Genomic DNA, 11,291 nt, shown 5'->3' on the forward strand with positions numbered 1-11,291 from the left:
AACTCAGCAGAACTGAAAACTTATATTTGTTAAGTAATTATACTTGTGTTATAAACAGGGCCGACGAGGAGAGGAGGGTAGTAGTTTCGGAATCCGGGCCTATAGAGCAACCAAACCAAAAATCTATTATTATTCCATCTTGCCATACTGGTGACTTGATAATTATTCCACGAATATAGTGAAATATTTGTTGAATAATTTGATGATAATTACTTAATTAAAAGCCAAAATGTGTTTAATTTTTGTTAGACACATTTCACTTTCACAAAGTTTTATAGTTTTACAACTTCAACAACAATCTACATGTTCCTGGAAAACCATCTGTATACAATTTAAGTTAATTGTTTTATTATATTCCCTTTGGTAAATTCCTTTACCGTAAGAAATCTCAGAATAAAGTTTTCCCCTGAAATTTAAAAGACGTGAGTTTTTATTTATTTACATTATCGAATTTAATAAATTCTTTTATATTAACACTATTAGCCAAATTTCAGCGAAAGTGATAGTAAAGGTTTTACTATCGCAAAGGTTGTTAAGGATTTCTTCATTATTCACCAGATAGCGAGTTCGAATTCTACTTTCGGAAAAGGTGTTTACGTTTATCGATTTTAACGGTTTTATTAATAATTGAAAGTAGGTTTTACCGTAATAATAAAAAACAGCAACTGCTGCAATGACAAACTTTTATCTGAATTATAATATTTTGAAAGTTATATTCAAACAGAACATTGCTATAAATAAAAGCTTATAAATGTCAACCTCCATTATTGAAAATTTAAATTTATAATAGTATAAAAGTTACATATAGGGTAGGTCTATAATCAAAAACAATGAAAAAGAAGTGTTATAAAAAACGAGCTTTGCAAACCCAAACTACAACAGTTACTTTCCCGGCTGTTTATATATAACAGCCGGGAAAAACAGCCGGGAAAGTAACTGTTCATGGCCCCAAGATTTTAATATATTTTTTGCACTCAGGAACATTGAAACGTTGAGAAATGCAAACAAAAATTTAAGGTTTTTTTTTTGTATGTATGAATGTGTACGTGTGGGGAGAGACGATTTTGTTCATCCATTTTGAAGCTTAATAATTTCTGTGGTATTTTTCCAAAATTTCTGAAATTTTGCAGGGAGGTTTGTGTATTATGGGATTTATGCTAGTAAATTTTGGTGGTTAAAGGTCAAGAGGGTGGAGAAATAGAGGGGGGGGTCACGTGGGGACGGACTTTATGAAGATTTTATTTATTAGATTTTCATTAATAGCATTTACAATGTTTTTTTTGTTTTGTGTTTTTAAATAAAAGTCATCCCTACCCTCAAAATTAAGCTTTTTGTCATTTTATAATGAAATAAAGATAAAATAAACGGCAAAACAATGCCTGAAATGCTAGGTAGACATTTTGTGGAAAGTTCAGTTGACTTCAATTATAAAAGCTCGATATTATACGGCTATTATTAGTTGTGTTATTAGAAGTATATAAGACGAATTAATACAAGAATATCAATAGAAGTTCAGAAGATCAATTTATGTAATTTCAAGTGCATGAACGGAGAAATATGTAATAAACTGAGCCGTACGTCAGACGAAGGAATGGGGGGGATTGGTAATTTTAGTTCCGGACCCGAAATCGCTCTCCACGTCCCTGGTCATAAATTATCCCTTAAAATTTTGATATAGTAGCCTAGCCTAAGTAGACCTGAGAAAGGTTATAACTTCGCAATTGTAAGTCGAGCAAGTCGGCGAGAGTCCCGTCAGACTCAAATCAAATAATGAAATTATGCGAAATAATTTAACAATAATCGTTATATTTATTTCTTACGTTGTTATTAACATTTAAAATTCTATTAGGAACCCATTAATGGTGTAAAAATTGAGAGAGTAAAATACAAGCAAACAGCAAAAATTAACACTTTTCAGATTAGCATATTTAGTGACCTTAGTCTAATTTTTTTTTTTTTTTTCTGAAATCTACTAAAATGCCTAAATAAGAGATTTACACATTAAATTATATTTTCATAAACTTTTTGGTAGATATATTCCAAAGTTAATTTTCCACCGGGCAGAGAGAGTCGAAAAATTCCTGTAATTGTTTTATTGGAGTAAATCTTTTTATTGTTTCAATTCACAAATGTTATAGCCGTGTCTCCCGCAAAGAGCGGATAAAAAGTTTATTTAAGTCTTAGCGGAAGGTCCACATTAATCACCCAAGAACTGAATATTAAAATGTTAATTTCGTATATATTTTAAGAAACAAAATTTTAATTTAAATATACAAAATTTAAATAGCCTAAATCTCTGAATTAAGTATGTTTCTGTCCTTGAACGTTAGCAATTGCCAAAATTATTTCATTCGATACATGATGTATTAGTGTATTAGCCTATAGAGTAAATACTTAATGTTAAAGAATCTTATTAGTTAATTGATTAACACACTTTAAGATTATTTAATCAATAATTTTTTAAATTTTCTATGAATTCTAATTCTAAAATAAAGACAATAATCTATAAATGATTCAAAATCACAAATAAAAAAGCCCAGGCTAAATTGAATTACAACTATAATTAAGGATATCAGTTGTTGGATATTTAATTTAATATAATAAATTTGAAAAAATTAATTTATTACTAATCGAAATTTTTATTGAAAATGTTGTAATATAGAGAATTGTATTATATGACTAATGTATATGACATAGGATATAACCTACATTTAGAAGTTAATAATTAGTTATTCATTAAAAATGACAAATTATGAATAAATTATCAAATATAAAAAGTATAAATAAAATATTTCTCAAAGTTTAACAATGTCCAGAAAAATTCTATTGATTATATTGTAAAAAAAAAAAAGAATGTGAGCTTTTAGATTATAAAATTTGAGAAAGATTCGTACTTAAATAGTGCTACTTTCAGTGTCGAAGAAAAGCGATAATTGAGAATTTTAATTAAGTTGAAATTTCTGAAATTTAAATAGATCTAATAAAGAAATAGAGACTATAAAAACAATATTCAGATAGGCAAAGTATGATACGAAATCCTGTATTTAAAACAAGTAAAACTAGATCAACAGGAAAAAAATGAAGGTTTATATTCAGAATATTATCAAGAAATTTTCTGATCAGATGCAGCTGGTATAAGAGAGAAAATATCAGAAACATTGCGTACAAAATTAAACATAGAAATGATATCAAAATTATAGATGTTATCGCTGAGTGTTTTTATAAAGCTTAAAAATAATTTTAATATATAAATGTTTCGAAAAAAAATTAAAAATGTATAAACAAAAATAAGATTTAATGTATTTTATTGGAGAAAAAAATTAAATTGATAATTGCCATATATTAGATCCAGTTATCCACTAAATAAAAATTAAAATATATCTAAATTATTTCCAGATTATTGTTTAGTAAAAGTAAACTGAAAAAAAATATATATATATTCAGTGTTGTTAAAGAATGAGTCATCCACATATGGAAATAACTACATATATTGACATGTCATCTTTTCCTGAATTTGACAAATATGAATTTGTTAAATATGGCACATATATTTGAATTTTCCATTATTTGGTACAATTCTCAACGAATAACTTAAAGTGATTTATGCTAGTAATAAATCAAATAGGACACACGGTTGTCTAAATATTTAACTTCAACGATTTGATGAATATAATAATACTTCCTACGTTCTTATTTGTACTCAAATTTTGAAAAATTTCCTCCTCTAAACTTCGAATATACATCTAAAAGGGAAAAAAATTATTTTATAAAAAGATATTTTAAAACAAGCTTTTTAACCTTTATATTTTACTCGTCTGAATTTCGTTTTATCTATAGCAATTAGTAAATATCTATAGATGAGAATAATGGGTATGCCTAGAACGTCTATAATTTCCGAAAATAAAATTCATGGTCCACACAATGAAGCTAAAAGAACGATAGTTGAGAGGTTAAAACAGGAATTAGAAATTTAAAATAGATGTTTTATACTAGCTAGATAGGGTCATTGACGAAGGTCACTTTTTGTCACTGGAAATTAATAGTCATGTTCAAGTAAAATAGAAAGAATGTTTGGTCATTGAAGAAAAAAATTATAACGAAATCGTGCACGAAATAATCTAGTGGCCATTGTAAAAAGGAAAAGATTACATGTGTGTATTTTAACTATTAGAATTTCATATGGAAGTAACTTATAATCAGAAGGATTCAGACGTTTTCTATTTTATTTAGAATTAGACAGAATGATTGATAGACTTTTTCAGCAAAACTATTTTTAGAAAAATTGCAAATTGATGACAACAGCGCTTAAAAGAAACAGAAAATTTTATTGTTATTTAACGTTTAACAAAAATAATAATAATAATAAAAAAAACGTCCAATAAATAAATAATCTATCGTTCACGTAAAATATATAGTTATGCTGATAATTAGAATTATTCAGAGTATGTATGCTAGCGTTACAATAAAGTGAGGTTAAAATTTTCCTGTTAGAATAAATATATTTTACACCTGTCTGCTCTGATTTTGCTTGAATTGATTACCGGAATTCGGGAAGATATTCTATGGTATATGTTATTTGCAGATGATGTAATATTGATTGATAGCTCACGGGAAATAATGAATGATAAATTAGAATGGTGGAAAGAGAGGCTTTCAAATTAAAAGGATGAGGATCAGTAAAACTAGAACAGAACATATGGGTTAGATTGGATATGTTTTCGAGGCATCATCTAATGAATGTGCTACATGATTAGCCTCAATTTTGCGCATTATGTGAAGATCTATTCTGTAATGGGATCAGTCGGTATGGAAGAAAGATAAAGATTATTTGGATGTAATTTGAATTACCTTGAAAAAATGAGGGAAAAATGGGAATCAATTCCGACATTCAAACATTAAAAGTTAACATTTAAAATAAAATAAAACGTAAACAATTTTTTTTGAAAAATAAAGATAGAAAATGTTAAAAATAAATAATTTTATTATTTCAAATATAAACTAAGATTATTAATTTCATTATTTTATTTATGAACTATTTCTATGATAATGATAAATAGGCTAAATCATCTTATTAATAAATAATGATTAATATATACTAACATAATTTAGATAAAAAACGAAAAACATTATATATTTCTGTATTCATTTTGAGCTTGCATAATATATACTCATTATTACAGTTTTGCCAGTTTCAGCTGTAAAAGTGTAGTAATTAAAGCTGTAAATAGTTACAGCTATACTAAAAACTATTAAAATGTTCAACTTGACATTTTATTTGTTCGTAATGATTCGATTATATAAATACGAATACAATCAACCATTATTGTTAAATTAGCTCTACATCTATAGCTTTAAATAATTTCTAAAGTTTTTTGTTTGTCTCTTTTGTTTTACATTTTTATTGCCACTCTCATTTTAAATTAACGAGCGCAAGACACTCCAGAGAATGGCATAAAATGCCTATTTTTCTGTAAAAATGGTATAAAGTGCCATTTTTTATATTTTAAAAAGGCTTTTGTTTTTATTGTTATTTTATATAGCCATTAATTTGATTTAAAACAATCAAAATAGCGAGCAGCTTCTTTTGTATGTTTTATTTTTATATTGTGTGTAGAAATATTATAGAATTCGTTATATTGTATAATTGTTACACTAATAACTTTAGCTTTTTTTTTCCCCGTGTAAACACATTAAAAATAAATCACGATATGGGCAGTCACCTTTTTTCCTTTTTCTGTTTTTTACGGGTGATGTCAATTCTTAAAAATTAAAGACCATTCACATGGTCTAATATTTTTTTCCAAGGTTATATTATCTGAGGGATGACTTTATCCAAAAAGTATTTGTGTGCAAAAAAAAAAAAAACATTATGTAGACTTCTTTAAATTAATTTTAAATTAATTATTTTTGTATTGTTTTACTTGTAGATTACAATATTTGAACATATTGAAGAGATGATATAGATTAGTCTTATGTGAAACATAAAATGGTAAAATTTGATTTAATTTAAATATTTTTAATAACACAATACAAATTCGTGAAACAATCAAACTAGTTTCCTATAAAATATAAGTTTAAACCTATAATCATTTGCTATTTCTCTAAATCAGAAGTAAAAATACAAATTAATAACCTACCTAGTTTGAGTAATGAAGTATGAGAAATATATAACTAATCTCTATATAATGAATTTACATACATTTTAATAAATTTTTAAAATAAAAAGAACAAATTAAGTACCATTTAATCATAATTTGATTTAATTAATAAAATAAGTTAAAGATATTTATATCGTTGATGTATATTATAAATATAAATAAATGAAAGTTGTCTAATGAGCATGATTAATCATAAAAATTTCTAAAAATTAATAAGCATAAAATTAAATTTTACTGTTTTAAAACTATTATAATCCTGTAGACTAGTACTATGTGTCATTTATTCCTTCGCACACATCAAGACAATCGATACTCTTATCAAACCAATAATTATTTCCTGTGACATATTGAAGCTAAGATAGCTTCAATATGTCACAGAAAATAATTAGTTCGGAGTTAGTTCAATATGTCACACTTAAACTTAGCTTTAGTGTGACATATTGAACTATTAGCTTACTTAGACAAGTGTTTTGTATCATGGAACTGTCACTGTATATTCAAAACTTACACAGAACTGACAATATACAGTATTTAAATGGATATTTGTCCAAATGATGGATCATCCAAAAAAAAAGTCGTTTCACAAGATTCTGCGATTTCTTCACGTGGTTTCTCATAAAAAACCGAAACCAGTCTGCTAGAACCTACAATGTTAACAACTTAAAAAACTCCATAGTGACAACGATTATCAGAATTGATCATTATTTGTTGCAGAATGTCCAGCACGAAATCGATTATCGCTTTGGCATATGCAAGAAAAAAAAAAGAAGACAATATATTAAAATTTTATAGAAATGAAAGAAACTTTGAGTTATTCTTTATAATAAGAATAAAAAGTCGAATTTACATTATCTTTTTAGAATAATTGCTTTTAAATCGTTCGTAGGTTTTTTATACTTTATTCAACTTTGTATACTGTAATTGCTTCTAAATTTTTAATATTAAGTTATTAATTAAGTTGATTTCGGTTAAACAGCACTTTTTACATTACGGCACGCAGAGATTACGAATATTGAACTTATATTAATTCAAATCTATGATACGTAATTGTGTTTACAGAGACATTATAGGAATTTAAATAGAAAAACTAAAAAAGCCATTCTTGTCATTCACTCCGAGGCAAAATATTCAATGATAGAAAAATTTTATCCTTTCCACCCTGGGCGTCTCTTCTTGTGAACCGGACGCACATTCAAAAACATACACATACATATACACACACACAAAAAAAATGGTTCTTGACCTTAGCAATAATCTTGGTTAGTATCTGTTGCAGTTTAAAAAAATATTTTATATTTTTAAGTAAATTTAATATAAAAATTGCTAAAATTAAAATTCCTTTGAAATAATACTGATTATTGGAATTAATTTTATACAGAAACTACGCGAAATTATAATATAATGAAATCATGAAAAGTTAATAGTGTACAGTACATTAGAAAAACATCGCCATTCATTTATTTTCTGAGAAAAGTCATTCGGTATATTTTATTTGTAGATTACGTTATTAAACAAATTCCGCCAATAGGTGTGACTTTCACAGAAAATTGCCAGTTACCTATACTCGGGCGGCATCATTGTATTTCAGTTCATTGGTAATTTTTTGTATTTATTTTTATTACATAAACACGGAATTAAAAACTATATAAACAGATACACATTGGATTTTCCAAATATTTACAATTTCTGCAGATTAAAATTATTAAACGATATTTTTGTTAGGTATTTATTATTGATATAACAAAATTTAAAAAATATTTATATTGAATGATTTAAAATTCGCTTTTATAATTAATTAACTGAGCAAAATCCTTCAAGTATATTAAATAATACAACAGAACAATAAATATCTTTCAAAAAAGCTACATCTTGAATAATACAGGGCTATATAATATCCGTTTGAAAAATGATCAATTGGTTGATCATCCCTAGTGTCATACTGTAATCGATTGATTAAGTCGAATCATTCGAATACCAGAAAGAAAATGTAGTATATTATGTAACAATAGAAAACAAGGAAAATAAAATAAGGACATTTTTAATAGAAATGTCATAACTTTTCGATAAATAATATTAAAAATACAGATTTGTAATGTCTGTTTACATTACATAGGATATTTTATATACATTTATATTAAAATATATTAATACTAAGATGTTTAAGTTCTTTAGTATTGAAACTAAGCAAAAGTATATTTTAAGTTCATTATATTGCAAATACATTTACATGGACAAAATGACTACATTTTGAGACATAAAATATTTTATATTTATTATTTTTAACGTAAAAAGTTATTTCAAAAAATAAAAAAACTTTTCTGTACCATTAATAATAACTTAATTATCAAAAATATTCATTTATAATTTAAGGGATTTAATCTATTTTAGTAGAAAACAGTCAAATGTATATAATTAAGTTACATTTAAGCGAAGGATGTAATTGAAAAGATGAAAAATAATCATTTTTATATTCAAAGTTTAAGTTTGAAATGGAAATTATAGATAAATATGCCATTCGTGGTCTATAATTTTCATTTCAAATTTGTCACCGATTGTTGTCGCTGATAGTAAAATGCAATAACGATAATTAATAAATTCTTTCTTCTTTCAATTAACGTTATCGCTAATTGAATAGTTCATTTAAGTTGAGATGATTTATTTACGAAAAATATTTTAAAAAATATTTTCATTGTTAGACAGACTTGATTAGAAAGAGAGAAAAGATTAGTCTGTGGAAAAAGTGGTAGAATTAGGCTTAATTAGAGTTGACGGGGGAATAGTACACATACGATATGGCCATGTTGCATGGGCCGGGTCATGATCTGCTTTCCAATGACGTGGCATTCTCCTCCTTGCTAACAACACTAACGAACCCCAAATCGCATCCAGGTGAGTCAGAATCGAAATACGCATTTGCTACAGAAATGAAACGACGATAAAGACTATTATAATTTTAGTGTGTGACAAATAATGCTTCAGACAATAACACCATCAATTATTTTAACTATTTCAAGAATTGCTCTGTCATTAAGAGTTTATAGTCAAAATTATTTCAAAAGCAAATTTTCTGTGAAATTAAAACAACCATTGAAAACAATCCAAAAAAAGATGATTGTTAGTATTATAATTAATTGAAGTTCAATGATAATCTATGATACTGTTCGAGTCAACACAATTTAAGAGTTTTAAGAATTTCGAATTACCAAGGGTTTTCTATTAACAGAACATACATACATGGCATAATTACTATTTAAATTATTATTTAATCGAAAAATATGTAAAAAAGTATTAGCTTGGTTCTCTTAGCTTCGGAAGTAGAAAGTTTTTTTTTTCACTTGCATTAAAACTTGCTGATTAATATGTATTTAATAGGGAATAATAGACAAAATTATTTCATAAAAGTGTTTACAAAAGCATTATAAACAAAGTAAATTGCATTTTAAATTCAAAACGTGTCTAATTTTTCGTTGTTTTTTTAAACAATGAAAAATTAGACCCGTTTAGTTTGTATCAAAAAGAAAGGAGCGCACAGATTTCAGACTGCGATGTTTATGTTAAAACATTTGTTAGTTCAGTTTAAATTAATTATTATTATTAATAACAACTCAAATTAATTTTTCATTTATAGATATTTATATTTTCTAATCTTGTGTCCAAATCTAGATCACTTTTTTTTGTTTCGTAAATTCTAAATCGAACTTCGTAACCTTTTACTTCAGTTACAGACTTGTAATAAAGAAATATTAGTTTGTAAAATTGAATGAAACAAAAGAAAAAAATTTCCGATATAAACTGGACGGGGAGCATTTCTTTCCCCTAAACTGAATCAGTCTCCTGCACAAGCTGACTAACACAGTGCAAATATGGCAGACACGTGTTATATGTACGCCGTGGATGACGTATGGCAACGAAGCGCCTGTCAGTCACGCGAGTAACGGGGAGTGACTCTCCCCGAACGGATAGCTGGTGGTCGGAGGATAAGTTGGTTCATAACGGACGATCGAATGGATTGTTAGCAGAAATCAATTTGAGGTTTCCTCTTCGGAATCCAGGTATTGCCATTCATCATCGGCTGAGAACTTTTTCAAATTTTTCTTTCTTTTTAATTCTTATATCAACTTTTAATTTATTCTACACGTTTCAACTACGAAAATGCATCTTAAATATTAAATAAAAGAATTTTTATTTTCATATAATTTTAATTGCTGTAATATTATTTCTTAAACTCGCCTTTAAGAAATAATAATAAATCCTTTATGTTCTGTTGCCTGTAGAGACTCGCCTCGAAATATACAATGACTAAGAATTTAAAATTTTTCTAATTTTAGATATTTTTTAATTGTCAAAAATAAATGGTCCTTAGAATTTTACTTTCGTGTTCTATTTTTACTTAAAAATGACTAACATTTTATGTTACTTCTGGTCACAATAAACTTCAGATTTTATTAATAAACCATTCTTAACAATTTTACTTCTTTACAATGGTAAATAAAATAATTGTCATTTCAGTTTGTTTTTAAAATATTTAGCCTTAAAATAAAGTTACTAAATCTTGAATTTAATAAAAAAAGTTTATATGCATAGATTATAAGCAAAAATTATGGACGTTTAAAATTTAATTGATAAAATAATGATCAGTAATAAAATTTTAATACATTGTAAAGCTGCTCGACCAATGTCTAAGAATTTTTGAAGAATCTAGATTTTAAATCTTTAAATCAAGTTTCTTTGTTCAATGTCAGGAAACCTTTAGAACCTCTGGTAACTTTAACCATTTGAAGGAAATATTTTTTAAAATGTTTATAATTTAAATGATCATAATCATTATTTAAATTAGTGAAAGTTAGTGGAATCACGCTCGACATTCCGAACGCCATTGTCAAACTACTAGGCTTACAGGAAAGCAGCGCTGAACGTCCGACGTACACGTTTTCGCGTTTAAAACTTCGGCCTCAACCTCGCTAATAAATATTTAAATTACTTCGAAAACATTAATTAACCTAATACTCGAAAACATTAATTAACCTAATACTTGATATCTGAATAGAAGTATGATAGAAAATAAAGTAAAATAAACTAAACAGTGCGGATGACTAAAAAAGAATAAAATTCATGTAATAACTTATTGCGAAA

This window comes from Centruroides vittatus, unplaced genomic scaffold, assembly GCF_030686945.1.
Source record: "Centruroides vittatus isolate TY-2023 unplaced genomic scaffold, ASM3068694v2 contig_717, whole genome shotgun sequence".
NCBI classification, from domain to species: Eukaryota; Metazoa; Arthropoda; class Arachnida; order Scorpiones; family Buthidae; genus Centruroides; species Centruroides vittatus.